The sequence below is a fragment of the Mixophyes fleayi genome, chromosome 4 (assembly GCF_038048845.1).
Source record: "Mixophyes fleayi isolate aMixFle1 chromosome 4, aMixFle1.hap1, whole genome shotgun sequence".
Taxonomy (NCBI): Eukaryota; Metazoa; Chordata; class Amphibia; order Anura; family Limnodynastidae; genus Mixophyes; species Mixophyes fleayi.
Genome location: NC_134405.1, coordinates 194067685 through 194086133, shown reverse-complemented (window position 1 = coordinate 194086133; position 18449 = coordinate 194067685).

The window sequence follows — 18449 nt, the reverse complement described above, 5'->3', positions numbered from 1 at the left end:
CGGTGGACACAAGTCTACAGCGGTGCAAAGACCTTCTGGTCAGGAGATTGTCCTCTGAAGAGGGCCGTGACATGCCAACAGCTCCACCCTCATTTTCTTCCACATCTATGGCTGCGAGGAAAAAGCTCAGTTTTCCTAAAAGAGCCGCTGGCGGGGATGCTGATAACATCTGGTCCGGACTGAAGGACCTGCCAACCATTGCAGACATGTCTACTGTCGCTGCATTGGATGCTGTCACAATTGAAAAAATGGTGGAGGATTATTTTGGTGACACCATCCAAATAGACATGTCAGACAGTCCATATTGTTACTGGCAGGAAAAAAATGCAGTTTGGAAGCTCCTGTACAAACTGGCTCTATTTTACCTGAGTTGTCCCCCTCCAGTGTGTACTGGGAAAGAGTTTTTAGTGCAGCGGGGAACCTGGTCAGTGAGCGGCGAAGGAGGTTGCTTCCTCACAACGTTGAAAAAATGATGTTTATAAAAATGAATAATCAATTCCTCAATGAAGTACAGCACTGCCCTCCAGATAGTACAGAGGGACCTGTGGTTGTGGAGTCCAGCGGGGATGAATTGATAATGTGTGAGGAGGAGGAAGTACACACTGTAGGGGGAGAGGAATCAGAGGTTGAAGATGAGGACGACATCTTTCCTCAGTAGAGCCTGTTTAGTTTGTACAGGGAGAGATGAATTGTTATTTTGGTGTGGGGGCCCAAACAAACCAATCATTTCAGCCACAGTTGTTTGGTAGGCCCTGTCGCTGAAATGATTGGTTTGTTAAAGTGTGCATGTCCTATTTCAACAACATAAGGGTGGGTGGGAGGGCCCAAGGACAATTCCATCTTGCAACTATTTTTTTGGCATTATGTGACCATTCAACAGTCGTTTGCCATGTTCAAGAAGTAAAAGAAAATGTCAACAAATTCCAAAAATTAAATCAAAAGTTAAATGCCCTGTCATTATTTAAAACAAGAGGGTTTGACGTGCGAGAATTAGTGTAGTGTTAATATGTTATAAACACTACACTTGGAACTTGGAGGAGGTATTGTGGCCAAGGTATCAAATTTAGTACCGGGGCCACCCCACTACACAGTCCAGAATTATTTTTTTTGGGAAATTCAGAGCGTGGAGGGTTTTTTATTAATTATATTGTGGTGACCACTCCTCTACGCAGTCCAGATACATTTATTGGTGCGAATCTTACAAGTTCAGGGTTTTTAAATTATATTGTGGTGACCCACTCCTCTACGCAGTCTAGGTACATTTTTTGGTGCGATAAGACCAGTTGATGGTTTTCTTATTATACTGTGGTGACCCACTCCTCTACGCAGTCCAGATACATTTATTGGTGGGAATCATACAAGTTCAGGGTTTTTAAATTATATTGTGGTGACCCACTCCTCTACACAGTCCAGGTACATTTTTTGGTGCGATTAAGACCAGTTGATGGTTTTCATATTATATTGTGGTGACCCACTCCTCTACGCAGTCCAGATACATTTATTGGTGCGAATCATACAAGTTCAGGGTTTTTAAATTATATTGTGGTGACCCACTCCTCTACGCAGTCCAGTTACATTTTTTGGTGCGATAAGACCAGTTGATGGTTTTCTTATTATATTGTGGTGACCCACTCCTCTGCGCAGTCCAGATACATTTATTGGTGCGAATCATACAAGTTCAGGGTTTTTAAATTATATTGTGGTGACCCACTCCTCTACGCAGTCCAGGTACATTTTTTGGTGCGATTAAGACCAGTTGATGGTTTTCATATTATATTGTGGTGACCCACTCCTCTACGCAGTCCAGGTACATTATTCGGTGCGATTCATACCAGTTGATGGTTTTCTTATTATATTGTGGTTACCACTCCTCTACGCAGTCCAGATACATTTATTGGTGCGAATCATACAAGTTCAGGGTTTTTAAATTATATTGTGGTGACCCACTCCTCTACACAGTCCAGGTACATTTTTTGGTGCGATAAGACCAGTTGATGGTTTTCTTATTATATTGTGTTGACCACTCCTCTACGCAGTCCAGATATATTTATTGGTGCGAATCATACAAGTTCAGGGTTTTTAAATTATATTGTGGTGACCCACTCCTCTACGCAGTCCAGGTACATTTTTTGGTGCGATTAAGACCAGTTGATGGTTTTCATATTATATTGTGGTGACCCACTCCTCTACGCAGTCCAGATACATTTATTGGTGGAATTATACAAGTTCAGGGTTTTTAAATAATATTGTGGTGACCCACTCCTCTACGCAGTCCAGATACATTTATTGGTGCGAATCATACAAGTCCAGGGTTTTCTTATTATATTGTGGTGACCCACTCCTCTACGCAGTCCAGATACATTTATTGGTGCGAATCATACAAGTTCAGGGTTTTTAAATTATATTGTGGTGACCCACTCCTCTACGCAGTCCAGGTACATTTTTTGGTGCTATTAAGACCAGTTGATGGTTTTCTTATTATATTGTGGGGACAACTCCACTACGCAGTCCAGAATGATACCTCGTTGCAACGTTTTGGACTAATAACTATATTGTGAGGTGTTCAGAATACACTGTAAATTAGTGGAAATGCTTGTTATTGAATGTTATTGAGGTTAATAATAGCGTAGGAGTGAAAATAAGCCCAAAAACTTGATTTTTGAACTTTTTATGCTTTTTTTCAAAAAAAATCCGAATCCAAAACCTTAAATCCGAACCAAAACCTTTTGGCAGGTGTTTTGCGCAACAAATCTGAACCCAAAACATTGTGAAAATCCGAATCCAAAACACAAAACACGAGACACCAAAAGTCGCCGGTGCACATCCCTAATTTAAACACACGTAAATCAGCTGTGTGCACTCCTGAATTCACCAAGGGACGGATCTAAAGATACATTGCTAGATGAATTCAGTAGTAAACTCATTCATATGACGTAAAAACAGCATACTTGCCAACTCTCCCGGAATGTCCGGGAGACTCCCGCATTTTGCAAGAGTCTCCCGGGCTCCCAGGCGAGTGTGGCATTCTCCCGAATTCTGCCCACTTCACTAGGAAGTGCCCCACTTCCTAGTGAAGTGGGCAGAATTAGATCCCAAACGCCGCGATTCCCGGTGAATCGCGGCGTTTAGCCCCCCCCGCCGCTGTCAAATTACGGGGTTTCGGAGCCCCGCCCCCCGCATGCCCACCTGCTACAGAGAGTCTCCCGGACACCAACTTAAAAAAGTTGGTAAGTATGAAAAACAGCCATAGCACACCACTGTGTTTGTCTGAGTATTTCCTGTTATGTACTTCACCTTCACACGTACGTTTGAGAAACTAAGCATTTGCATTGCCAGCTGTGGAATCTTACCATGTTATAACTAGATCCATTGAAGCTTAAGAGATAACTTGGCGGTGGAGCTCTCATGATCGACTTGAGAGTAATCAACCAGGCTTTTGCTATTTTGTGAAGAATCCAGGGATGTACAAAATACCCTTGATGTAGGTGAGCAAAAAAGATGGTGAATGAGGGTTGCGCAGGGGTATTTTTATTGTAATAAAAATGATGTTTAAACTTGTGTCGCGATGGGTATTCTGGTGCTTGTAGTACTATGAGTCCCAGGATGCCCAGACACTTAATGGCAGCTTGGCTATGCTGGGATCTGTAGTGCTCCAGGGACAAAATGCTTTTATACATTATACATTTAATATTACTCCACACCCACAGCTCAGGGCTATGGGAAGAGCCCTAGTGCTTTCAGAACAGGGCTGGATACCCCTAATTGGGGTACTTTTTTAATCTGGTCCACATATTACAAAGGAATCCAGCTCGTGCTGACCAGTCTATCATAATCATCATCAATTTTTATAGCGCCACTAATTCCGCAGCGATGTACAGAGAACTCACTCACATCAGTCTATGCCCCATTTGGGGCTTACAGTCTAAATTCCCTAACATACATACACACACACACACACACACACAGAGTAGGGTCAATTTGTTAGCAGCCAATTAACCTACTAGTATGTTTTTGGAGTATGGGAGGAAACCGGAGCAGCCAGAGGAAACCCACGCAAACACAGGGAAAACATACAAACTCCACACAGGTATGGTCGGGAATCGAGCTCATGACCTCAGTGCTGTGAGGCAGAAGTGCTAACCACTAAGCCACCGTGCTGCCCACAGATGTGTATAGTTTTATTATGCGCTCATGATCACATATTATCACAGTCCAGATGGGCCCATGTAGTATGTCTCTTTTCCAGTATCTTGAGAGTGGAAAAATTTGTTCCTGTCTCTGTGAGCAGTATTCTCCAAAAAGGCCTTTGTCTTAAGAAAGATTAATTACAAAGCCTCTGTGGGAATACCTGATGTACAGGAATATTTTTGGCCTCACATCTCTCAAATGCTAGTATCTTATCATATAATGAGGGGAAGAAGCAAAACCAAAATACTATACATTAAAAAAAATGTGTGTATCTCAGGCGCAAACTGTAACCATATAAACATAGAAGTACAATCCTCCATATGTCAGATAATTCATAGGTACAATCCAATAATATACAATCTTGAACAAAAGTCTTTATGTCCTAATTATGTCCCATAGAATTCGTACGTCGCTCAAAAATAATTGTATAATAGTTAATAGTATTAGTCTCCCATGAGGTCGGGTCAAAACGCGTTGTTGATTGAGTGGATGAAGCGAGGCCTGTATCCAGCCAGAGACCTGGGAAATCAGCTTGAACCCGGGATCTATTGACAGATTTATTAAGGTGAATGCTCCATGTTTCTCCTATCATAAACATTTGGAAGGAGTAATACTAAACCAGCTGAAAATCTTAACTAATCAGCCTACGAATTGATTTGCACAGAGTAAATACATATTTGTTTGAAGTGCTTCCCACGTGTTGTTTCTTTGGGATTTTCTAGAGCTCCCATTTTTTATTAAAAAGGACATTGTAGATATATAGTCATCATTATATCTGCTGAATTTACTACCTAATTTGACATTATAATGCATTTTTTTCTTTTTCATTTATTTTCCATCGAGAGACTATTACTATGAACTATTCTACAATTATTTTGGAAACACGTATGAATTCTATGAGACATTATTAGGACATAAAGACTTTTTGTTCAAGAGTGCATATTATTGGATTGTACCTATGAGTTATCTGACATATGTAGGATTGTACTTCTATGTTTATATGTTTACAGTTTGCGACTGAAATATACACATTTTTTTGAATGTATAGTATTTTGGTAATAAGTGGTACCTGGTGATATATTAAGGCAGCATTCTGTGGAGCGCTGATAAGAGGTTCCACTGTATATTTTATTAGGAGAAGAGAAACTAGTTGTCTTATCAATGGCAACTAAGGAAGGACAATGGAATATATAATAATATATTATATATAATATTCTTCATCAATCATTTAATTTTTTTTCTATATACAACCACTAATTTATTTCTTAATGTACCCTTAATGATTACTTATTTTATTAATTCATGTATCCACAATTATTTAAGATGATATAGTTTTATATTTCAAAATAACTTGATGTAAATTTAAATGATGTAGTTTGAAAGAACCATTGAACCTAAAATACAAGCTACTTTATGAAAAAGCTCTATAAATAACATTCACAAAGTTATATGCAAGCAGTTAAGGAGCTTACCACAAGCCAGTTTAAGTTAAAACAAAATGGAAAATATAGTTCCTTCACCAAACCTCCTGTGTTCAAGTCTATTACAAATGCCAGCCTCTCTAAGTCTGAATTGGCGGCTAACAGAGGCCATGGTATCTATTCTATGGAACTGCACATGTAGGTACTCACTCAGAGTTGGTTGTATGTCCATTTGTGGAGCACAAAAAGATGCATTTCCATATTGTGCATTATACCAATATGCCTCCAGATTTAGATTTTAATGCATCTAAGACTTGCAACTCCTCCTTTAATGTAGGTATACACGTTTCTACAAAATAATGACCTCTGCGCACTAACTCTATCTACATATGTAACAAATTGGCGTGCAGCTACAGGGGGAGATCCCACCCTCCTAAAAGACAATAGATAATCGAAATATTGCAGCGCTCAGCCAACCAGTATACTAATAATATTATGCACCACTTTGCAAAATACACGTTTCTATGCCTGCCATATGCTTGATGTATAAATACTGCTGTGTTTTGAGTTGGATGTATCTTGAGACATATAAGACCACAATTTTTTGCTACCCAAATTTTATGCATTCTTTCAGGGTGCAATATGCATCAATTTAAATTAGGCACTTAATGTGCTGCATACTCAGCAGTTTTCCTGGCTTTTAAATTATGAAAATTTGCTTTCATAATTCCTGGTATCTCTTAGTAACATACATTTGAATTGGAGAAACGGCTTGTTAGCTGCATGTAAGTTTTTAGACAGTATACCAGGCATCACCACCCCTCCCTCCAATACTCTGGCACTGGAGTGATTCAGTGCCAGATTATTGGATCACTCCTCGGTCTGTTCCTGGTTCGTGTCAGTGCCTGCATTTCTGTTTCATTTATGTTGGGCTTCCTGTTGTTGATTTGCTTATCCCTGACCATCCTTTGCCTCACATCTCATTTTGTTTGGATCTCTTGGTTTGACCTCAGCTATTCCGACAATTCTTCTGCTTCCCGTTTCTGGCTTCACTTGGATCTCCTGGTACTAACCCAGCTAGTCCATTATGCACTATCTGTGATTCCAGCTACCTCGCTAGTGACTGGCTCGGAACGCCCCGACGGACATGTCCCACGTTCATGGTGAACACCGGGAGGTGTTAGACTCTGTGCCTCTTTGCTTAGTAGTGTCAACTGATAGCAGGTGTACATCTACATTCCCAGTGTGATTTGTGAGACAGTGGATTATCACTTGAACTGTTTGATACTTTATTGTTCCTATTGTTAAGTGATCCCTTGCAATGGAGACTAGAATATACCTATGTGACATAGGATTTGGGGAATCAGTTGCATAAATACCTACCTCTATATAATCTCTCTGAAACACTTTCCCTTCATTAAATGACTGGTGTTCACAAATTCATTACTACATGGCCATGGATGATACAACCTCATCTGCAAAAGATACCTCCTTGGAATATAGCATCATGTGGCCACAATGATTAGAATTCCCCAAATTGTATTACTATAAAGGATATATGTTTAGAGTAGATTCCTAGTAAAAACAGAGTAATTGATATACCCAAATACACAAAAACAAACCAAGTTGGCGGCTTCACATGCTCCTATTATGCCATTGGGGTCCTCCTCAGCCTCTTTTGAGTATAATGGCGTTCCTCTCAAACTCCCAAACCCTTTACTCTGCCTATACTTTGTTTAATATTCAAAAAATATATTGGATTGTCTGTATCAATTTTTTCTGCTGTTGATTATTTTTTCTGAAAAACAGTTTGAACAAAAAGAATGTCCAAGCCTTGCAATATATGCAACATGGCTTAAGTGTATGTTGCTTTTAATCATTAAAAGTTCTGCTTGTTCTATTGGAGTGTTCCCTATGCAGCACACTTCATTTTTATCTACTATTAAATAATTCATGACAGTAAGGGAGCAGTTTACTTGTCTTTATTTCAAGTGGCAACATTTTAAATTAACTTTAAATTTACTTTACAACATTTGATAGCATTTTAAAATAACTCCAAAACAAAGCATCTAGAGGAGAAGCAGTTGGGGATATCAAGTGTAAGGCTCACAGTGTTGAAACGTATGTTACAGTTTTAGGACCTCATTTAGAGTCAGACGCAAAGTCCATCTAAGAAGTCTAGCACTGGGAGTGTGCTGCAGCTTGGTAGGGTATCACGAGTGGCAAGCAACCCCAGTTGCGTCCCACTCTTAATACCTTACCGAGCTAACCGCTTGCGCCACCTAATTCCTGCCGCACAGCTTTAGCCCTTTGTTTGACGTGTGTTGCGTCTGCGCCTCACTGCTACTAGGATTTATTTACATGGCCACACATTCACAATTCCGCGTTCCTCCCATTCTCTCATAGTGAACCACAAGCTATCGCAAGTGTTAATTGTGTCCAAGATGCAGGCGGATATGGTGCTTTCTGCACATGCGCGATAGTGTTTTTTTGTTGGATACGCCTAAAACGGACTTTGTATCCGACTCTAAATGAGGTCCTTACTGTTATGTAAGGCTGATAGGGATATCAGATTCCTACTGGTCACTATAGCTATGCTCTGAATTATGATTTTAGGGCCAGTATTGAATCATTTATATCTTCAAGCATAGCAGGCTTAAGCTTGTATAGAAATTTCCCAGCTGCAAATGTCACTTTACCAAAACGTTTTTATTGAAACCAGTTAATATAAAAAGTCTCTGAATTAGCAGATTGTCTCAGGCTATATGTAATAAGGCTGAACAATTTCACAGGAATGAAACAACTGTCTGTCAACTCTCCTGAGATATTGAGCATTAAATATACATAGAGAGGATGACTTGTAACATGCTGTACAAAATGGAGGAAATTTTGCTATACACACTTAATATGAGATATGGCGTTATCATGCTAAACCTGATTTACATGTAAGACATCTATGAACATGATTTTTCTGTTATTTACTGCTGAGTCAGATTAAAGTGGAGTTGTAAGCTGAAGACATTAATAGAGCAAAGCAGATTTATGAAATATCCTCCTCAAGAGGCGAGGCTCACACAGATATCTATCACTTCCATTTAAGCTGCTCTTTGCTTTGGGAAAATATAAAGTGGTAAATCCTCTTTCTAACATAATGCGAGGTAAGCATATATGAGCCATTCTAGGATAATGAAATTTCATGTGCAGTATTTGGTATTCCAGGATTGATAAAGGTTATCAGCAAGGCATTTATAATAAAAGTCCCTTTTCCTTTTCCCTAGCATGCACTGGGAAGAAGATGGTGCTATCAGTTTGACATTTGTTTCAGAACTGGTATTAAAACCACTGGATGATTTTTCCAAATGCCACTGCTGTCATCTGCTCAGTTTTAATTATACCTGACTGAAGTTTTCAATGGCAGAGAAGAATAAAATTCTTAATTAGTTGGTTTAAAAGCTGTTATTAAGTGAAGTCCCCACCTTATGTTGTTTGTATATCACCTTGTGATATACAAACAACATAATTGCACTTCACCAGTGGTTCTTCCTATAGTAGCATCACCAGATTAGAAAATGATTACTTAGATACATGTGAAAATATAGTTACTGCAAAAATGGTACCTACCACTAAAATGCAATGAGTGACAGTGTTTTTATGACCTTGCTAATTTATTGTCAAGTCATTTGTTAATGAGCCAGATTGCAGACCCATAAAAGTTAATACTTGCTGTCTGAAACTTGACAGATAAGCAAGGAAGAACAGATTTTATTAGAACAATTAGTGTGTATTTTTAATGATTTCTCTTTTAAATGTGAAACACCTAGTCTCCCTGTTTATTAAGTCAATAAAACTCTGTACCCTTTCAGTCAGAGGAGTAATTAAAAAGAGCACTATTCCTGGTCCTCTTTAATATCACAGAACACATTATAAGGGAAAGTGATGAAGTCATTCTTGCCTCTAGCTGGCCTGTATCACAACAATATATGATACAAGGAACAAATTGAAAAGACATAGACTTTGAAGTAAATTATGGGCCCGGCTTATACCCTGTGTGCAGGGCCGGACTGGGACTAAAAATTTAAAACACACACTTCCTGTAGAGTGAGCAGGGAAGCCCTTAGTTTTACGAGATTGCCAAATCTAACCCTTTATAGAATTAGCCCCCACCTACACTCCATTAAATTAATAGCCTATCTTCCACCACATTGTATTAAGACTCCACACTCACTTCCGTCACAAATTATATTTAGACCCCTATTCCTTCCCTCACTTATTATATTAACATACCCCTCCTTCTTCCCTCACACTTACCTGATTCCATCTGCGCTGTGCAGGAGACACTTCTGTTTGCCTCTGGTGCTACTTTGGCCGCATGGGATGGCACCTGTCATGTGGTGCACATCCCATGTGATTCCTGTCTCTGAGAGGATAGGAGGAGGCCACACATAGGGGAAGTGTGAAGTTGGCTGGTCCCGGAGGAGGGGCCAGCCACCAGGCACTACACTTTCTATCCCTGGGAGGACCTCGGATCCGACAAAAACATGTGCTGCTCGGGCAACCAGATGCATCAGACCCAGCCGGCTAACAGTCTCCTCTGCACAGGTGGCTGCTGTCGTTCTCTATTTAAAGAAGGCTCTGGCACCATTAGGGTGCCAGAGTATTAGGTCCCCTAGCTCAAGGCGCTTATGTGCTTCCACATCCCCTGCCTTGACTCCACGGTTCCTGACTCGGCTTCCCTTGACATCTCCCTTGGATTCTCCCTCAGGCTCTGCTAGATTGTCCTGGCATCTGACTTTTTCTTGACAGACTATCCCATTGGATTCTCCCTGTGTACTACGTTGTCCGCACGGTTTGACCACGGCTTTCCAGACTATCTGACGACTTCTGAGTGCCCTCTTGAAGAACCACTCCCTACACATCTCTCGCAGCTAATTCCAAACTCCCTTGCAGGAGTCCCTGGTGAAGACCAGAGGCGTGTTAGACTCCGCGCCTCCAGACAGGGTAGCGTCAAATTCAGCAGTTAACTCCAACATCCTGACACCACCAGACTTATATTTTGCACCATGGCTAAGGTATCTTTAGCTAGTCCACTGATTGGTATAAGTCTCAATGTACTTTGTGTTAACATTGGAATGTAAAAATCACATTAGTTAAGTGTCATGTATGCAACAACCCCTGTGGTATGACCGAATTAAATTGTGTCCCCTTTAAACATGGATAATAAAGCCCAATGCCTCTTGCAGGTGTAGTCAGAATGACAGGACACAAAGTCTCAAGAGGACATGACCAGGGTGACAATGGGACCTGAATGCATAAGTCAGATTCGGAGAACCCATGATGGATAATAACGAGTTGACCTGAGTGAGAGGAAAAGTGCCTACATTTGTGCTGGTGTGTGTGTTAATAAGCACAGAGAGGCTGTAAGCATGGAGCCACAATACAGGATGCACTAGTGGAGAAGAGTGGGTAGTGTTAGAGAGAGCCTGAAAGAAACTCAACTACTGAAACAACAGGTACACCCCATCCAGTGAAATGAACAGGTGACTGATATTGGTGTGTGTTAGAACAATTCAGCTGTGCCAGAAATCAAGTTGTTATAACTATGTCTGTTCTTCAGACATAGTTGAGAGGAGAATGGCGAAGGGCATCAACAAAGGATGTGCTGGAAAGTAGAAATATGAAAGACTGTATTTAAATAAATTTGTTTCATTGTTCCATTTAATAGATGCTCTGGTGTTCATTTATTGCAATACTGGTAACTACACCCCTAAAGTTGCTGTGACTACAATATAGATTTTCTCTCTTACAAAAATCAGATTTTGTTTTAATTTTATTTATCATTTAGATACTTTGGCCTTTGCTGTTATTAATTGTAATTATGATTTTACTGATTGTCTAGAATGATTTCTGTCTTCTTTGATTTTTAAATAGTTAACACTCGTTTAGTATAACAATATAATATGATAATTAGATGATCTTTTTGTACTGGGCTGTTACCATCATTTCTTACTTCTGATCCTAAAGGTTGCAGGAAATGCTTTCCTCTACCCTGGCTAGCTTCTGGGTGTATGGACATAAATGACCAGAGGGTCCCCACACATGCAGGATTTCCAGTAATGTCTCTTAGGTGTTTGGACCCATTTGTTATAACTTGGTGCAGAGCATTAAAAGTCACAATACATTGGATTACATTCTCATAGTGGCATCTCATCTTCTTACACCCCCTGCACATTAACTTTAAGTAACAGATACAGTTCAAAGCAGTTTACATTATAGTCAAGGATAACTCTCTACCCCACTCGGATCCCTCATAGTGCTACTTCTCTCATCTGCCTCTCTGCACTGTATCACTCCCCTCTCAATTGCTTCTCTTGTGATCAGCTGATGCAACTTTTAAGTTGCCTTGTCTCTCCCCTCTGACATCTTCTTACTGCTGGGGGCTCTCTCCCCCTATCTTTATAATGTATGTTGGCCCAAGTGGTAACCAGACATTATCTGCCTCCTCTCACGCCGGAGGGCGCTACATATATAATTTTATAAAAATATGCAGGGGCGTAATGTGGGCGTAGAGCAGGTGGCTGGTGCCTGGAGTAGGTGCTCCAGGCACCAGCCATGAGGAGTGGGGCACAGTCCATAGACATATCGGCTTATCATGAGTTATGGATAATTAAATAAATTAAAAACTATATAATTAATCACATGTTGATCCTGATGTTTGTAGCCGTGTGTTAATCCTGCTGTGATTATACAAAGCGACAGTCTTTAGGCCTAACTGGTGGACTATGTATGTGCTATCATTTAGGAGTTCGGTTCACAGGCTGCGGGACTCTTTCACACTATTTTACTCACAGTCTCTAATCACAAAAAGCCTTTAAATTTATCAGAAATTCCATATTAATAATACTTGTACATTTGACTTTATTCCCTTTTTTGATTTTGAAGATGCAGCTTATTGATCTTACATATTCCTATAATGACTATTATTTTTTTATTATCTCATATGTGACCTGTGACTCTATGTCACAGGTCACATATGAGATAATGTTATAATATGATAATATTATAATGATAGAAGAAGACATAGAAGCATTCAAATAATAATTCTCAAAAGTTATTTTGCACAAAAAATTATGGAGGATGTATATTATTGTCTAATTATGTATGTAGATTTATTTAAACCACAAAAAGGTAGCATTTCCCTTTCAAGGAAGATTGGCTTTGCTCATCAAACCAAAAACCACTACAGTACTATGTTATATGTAAGATTAACAAATATGATTTGACATGTAGTAAAAGGTTATCGATTTATTCTTCAGTGTTAGAACAGTTGTGTTAATTACTCAACAGATTTTGTCCTATTTATATGAAGTCTATCCCTGCAATGGTGTAACTTGAACAGAGAAATTAATTTGATCACTATGTGCCAGTATATAATATGATTTAATAATGCATTGAAATCGCATGTGCAAAATATTAATTATTTTTTTTTTAATTATTTCCAACCAGGTCACTCTCTACGTGGCGTTTGAATGTTCTCCCCATCCTTGTGTGGTCTTCCTCCGGGTGCTTTGGTTTCCTTCCACACTCCAAAACTATACTGATTAATTGAGTTCTGACAATATGGACCACAGTATGCATAGGGGTTCTCTAGATACCATTTATGATTTTTCATTTAATTCATATTCAACTTGGCCCCATATGCTGGCTATGCCCCTTCCCTTGACGCACTTCAGTATAAGGGAATGCCATAGCGTGAACTTGTTCCAGGTGCCATGGCTCCAAGCTGCACCCCTGTATATATGTTCATTAATAAATCCACTTAATTCACTTCCCTATTCAGTATTTAGCTAATGGATGAACATAGTAAGTCTTCCAAGTCCTGATACGGCTTAGCATCCCTAATTCCTGTAGTTACCATAGTCCTGGTTGACCTTTGTATGAGGCTCTTATTGTAGCATTAGGTTAGATTTCCTTTGGATATAATGAGCCCCTTGTCACCCAAAAATTTTAACTTTGACCCAACTGTACATACACCATTGTTCAAAAACTATTGAGGATCATCCAGGTATATTGTGACAACCTGAGGTTTCTGCAATGAATCCAAAGTGTTTTTCTGAAGTCATGAAAACTGACTTTAACTGATATAAGATACTACATATCTCAACATTTTTATGGTCCTTGTGACTTCATGAACAATTTTACATTTGGTTTGGGGAGATTTTGGCAGAATTGCCCCTTCTGACAAATTTGGTCTATGTCCCAAACATTCTCCATTTAGACAATAAGCTGTGGTTTGAAGAAGATCTAGAGCATTACAAAATATAACTATTTCTAGACTGGTAAGACATAAAAAAAAAAAATCACTTTTTTTAGGAGATTTCCAGGTATTGGTTTTTTAAAAAAAAACAACAATGTTATGCCTTTAAAACCAGTATATGACAACTTTTAGGATGTAAGGGCCAAAATGTGCCAGATTTACATTAAGCAGGGTTGATTTAGTCAATGCTTATTATTAACAAACTTATTCAAACAAAATACCATACCTAACCCCTTCACTGGGTTGAATTCACTAGGAGGACAATCATTTTTCCTACCTAGTATGTATGTTAGAAGTCCTTTCACAGCAAGCATAGAAGTTACAAACTTGATGTGATTATTTTCTCTTTTTGACTTTTCTCCATATACTGTGGCAGCACTCAGAGGACTGCAGCTGAGGAATTGTTCACTGTATCTGGGAACACACGTTTGCATTGAGAAGACGCAAGTGTCTAGCATCTTCTAAATTATGAAGCCAGTGACAAGCCTTTTCATAAGGTTACATTTTATGCAGCAAACAAAGCAAATATGTATTCTGTTACTGTCAGTATTTAGTAATTAAGTATAAAAATATCTTGTACAGTAAAATACTCATTTTATTCAAAAGCAACTTCTTGGCATTATTACATTGTGCCCATATAGTAGTCTTACCCTTAGAGATAACAAACATGTTTTCCCATATTCTCCCCACCACTGATCCAGACAGCTGTTGTATGCTGTATTCTAAGTACCTTGTCTCTTGGGAAAAGGAAAGTGACAGTCTGCAGGACATTGCAGGGCATTGCTATATCCCGCTGTTAACTCTTTCAGTTCCCAACTATATTACAGTAGATCAGAAAAACATCTAATGCAATTCACTGTGATTTATACAAATAAGTCATTCTCGAAATAATACATGTGACACGTCCATATGATCTTTCAATTTATTGTTAATGTGTATTCCTTGTAGAATTTATTATCTTCCATTAAATGTCCTTCTTAAATTCTAGAAAGTTTCTCAAACCTTTATCAGACTTTCAGTGATCAATGTCCACTATGTATACAGTAGGCAGTGCGACTGTATTAACCAATCCTTAGTCCTTGATACAGTCTCATTCATAGAGCAGTATACATTTGATCCACTTAATTCCAGTTCTAGTATATATTGTTAAAATATATATATATATGTATTTAAAAAGCACAGACAAATCTTAATGAAGAGAAATACCTAGCATAAGCAAATGCAAAGACCTTGCAAAAAAAAAAACCTCTAAAAAAAAATCAGTGTAGATGACAAAACACAAAAACTGCGACATGAATAATTCACTCTTTGGTGGTATAAGTCAGATTATAATGTGCATTTTTGTCATTTAATAGTGGATCTATCAGATGAAATATGGAAATTACAATACTTTAATAACTTCCTATATGAACGATGATGAGGCTGCCTAAATGATTAAGAGGAAGATACGTTATAATGAACTAAAGCCACTCGAGTGTAAGGTAATTTTAATTCAAATCTCCATCTGCTTATGTATAATTAAGACTCATTTAACAAGTTAATGCTTGGCAGAAAGAACTGATAAGTTAGGTATTTGAGATTCCTGCTAAAGTAAATTAAACTGTTGAATGGAGCTGTTTTTTTTAAAGTGCTCTACCTGAATATAGTGTAAAATATAGACTTTTGTTTTGCACATTCTTGCTGGAAAACAATAGAGTGCTTTAGTAGAGCACGTAAGAAAGTCTAAAAAATGGCATCTAGTTTTTTTCTTTGATTATGAATTTTGACAGGCGCTGACAGCACCACTGTGGACATAAATATTATGCTATTTATCTTGTTCCCAGTATAACATAAAATATTTTAGGATTGTGCAAACTTCTCCTTCAAAACTATTTGTATATAGCAGAATTTGCAATCGGAGTTAAATTTCAGAAAGAAAAGAAAAACTTTTATCTTGCTAAAATCAGATTAAGCAACATATTAATCCTTTGCAAGTACATATTCTAGTTATGTACTAACCTTTCATTTTATAACACTAGCATCAGCCCCTTAATCGTGTATCACTCCCAGTTTCTTGTAGGAATTTAAATGCTGCTGAGATAAGCGATTTTTCTTTAACTGACATTGAAAGTAGCCAAGTCTGTAAATGCGTTGTTTAATGAGTAATGAGTTGATTTATACAATATGATTAAATGAAACTTATAAACTGCTCTGCATAGCTCACTGCTCATAGCATTTGGGCTATTCCCACACTTCTGGTGGGGTGGGGGTGAGTTAATAAGTGAACATAAGAATTAATTAGCATGCCCAGGCTGCCAGGGGATGCTGGAACTTTGGAAATCACAATTGTCAGCATGTCCTGATGTCTAGCTCTGCTGGGATCTGTAGTGAACCAGGAAAAAATGTAAACAAACATACACATAAGAAACTATGATGCACTCTTCTTTTTATATCAGTTACTAGGGTGCTCTCTGTATTATATGCAGGCACTAGGATACTCTCTGTATTGTATATTTGTCACTATGATGCTCTCTGTGTGAAATAACTATCAGTAATACTGCCCAAATTATAATTCAAAACAGTATAATACTTGCTTTGTCCTACTTGCAATGTATTTACTTTTGTTTAATTGGAACGAAAAAAGAGGTCATTGAGAGGGTAAAACCTCCTCTTGGGGGTAAGGACATACCCAAAACCATGATTTGGACACCCTAAAGTTTTGGGTATAGGTAGGCAGAGGCAATTTACTTCTCATGTATCATATTAGCCTCCGATGATCTTTCACAAGGTTTTGTACATTTCATAATCCACAACTTCACACGTAATAAGAAACTATAAAAAAAATGAGACAATATAAAGTATAAATAAGAAATCAACTGTCATGAAGGATGCAAATAACAAAATTAAAAGGCCAACATATTCAGTTTAGACAGTTTTGACAGTAAAGAATGAAACTGTTTCTCCCCGAAAACTATTTGTAAACCCTGTTTATTAATATGATTTCTTGCTGGTTTGGCTGTCCACAGAGCACTACAAGAACTTTAATATCAATGCAAAGCATTGCATGAATGTCAACGTGACATCTCTTAATGGTCAACTCTACCAGTTCCTTTCCTATATAATGTATCCAAGTGATACATGTTGCATAGTCTGAAAATATAATTATCTAATAGAGGTGAAAGGCCAATTAGCTAACTATAATTAATATTTGATTGTTCACCTTTTCCTAAAAAAAGACCATTGTGGTGGTTGAACTTAAGAATTCATCTGGTTGCCATTTATGGGGTGAGATTTTTTTTCCCATTGTGAGGATAAGCTGGCAACTGGCTTTTTGGGGTTTTCTTTTGCCTTCCTCTAAATCAAATCAGAATTTGATTTAGAAGAGGAGGTTGAACATGATGAGCATTTGACTTTTTTATAACGCCACAATGATATTAGGTAACTATATATTTTAAACATACTGTTAATACAGAAAATGTTTTCAGTGTGTCTACATTTATTGTATGTATTTTTTCTATCCATATATGGGGAACTATTGCTATCTATGGATGGATTTGTAGGGAACGTTTCACTTTTCAATACGCTTCTATCATTTTTAAAACATATACAGCAGAGATAAAAAAAAGTGTTAATACCACTATATTGATTACTAGACATTTCTAGACATTAATAGACATTACTCTATATACACTCACCCCCAGTCTTTATATACTTTTGCAGTTTTAGGATTTTTTTCTAATACTACATATATTGTGGCTAATATTTTTTCAGAGTGGGTTACTTCATATTACAGAACATAGATGTGTCAGTGTAATTGTATTGTGGCTCAGTTGTAAAGTGTAGTAACACTCTTGCTCTGAATAAAAATAATAACATGAATTCACTTGTATGGTTTACCCATATGTTGCACACTTGTAATTAGAAGATTATTTGTTGCAGGTTTTCTGTACTCTTCCATGATCTTATGCTATGGTTCAATATGTAATCCTTTGTACTCTGGATGAAAAGAAGATATATTCGTGCTGTTTAGCATATGTCAAACATTTCTGTTGATTCCTAGCAAGACACAGAAGAGCAAATCAGTAATTGGACGTTTGCTGAAATCACCCTTAAAATGTTATTTTTGGGGACTTTACATTACAATTTTTAAATTTCCAAATCTATTCAATTTAAATCTTCATTAAAATCAGCACTTTTTAAAACCTAAAAAATAAATAAACCACCAGACATCAATAAAATCATTGATTTATGTATTGTAAAGGTTAGAACAGGGCTTTGAACTGGGATTTCTGCAAATACAGCTATTTGCAGAATTGGCATGAAAATTTAAAAATATTACATATCTCCTCTAATACAACTCCTTTCTCTTCCTAAACAAACCACAAAACGTAACAATAAGAGCATACCAATTATATTTGCATAACCTTATACTCTGTAAAAGTAAAACCTGGTAAATCATAATTGAAAAAAATCAAAATCGCCTCTATATTCTTTATTTCAGAATAAAATCTCTGTTTACTATATTAGCAAATTTAGACAATGAATTT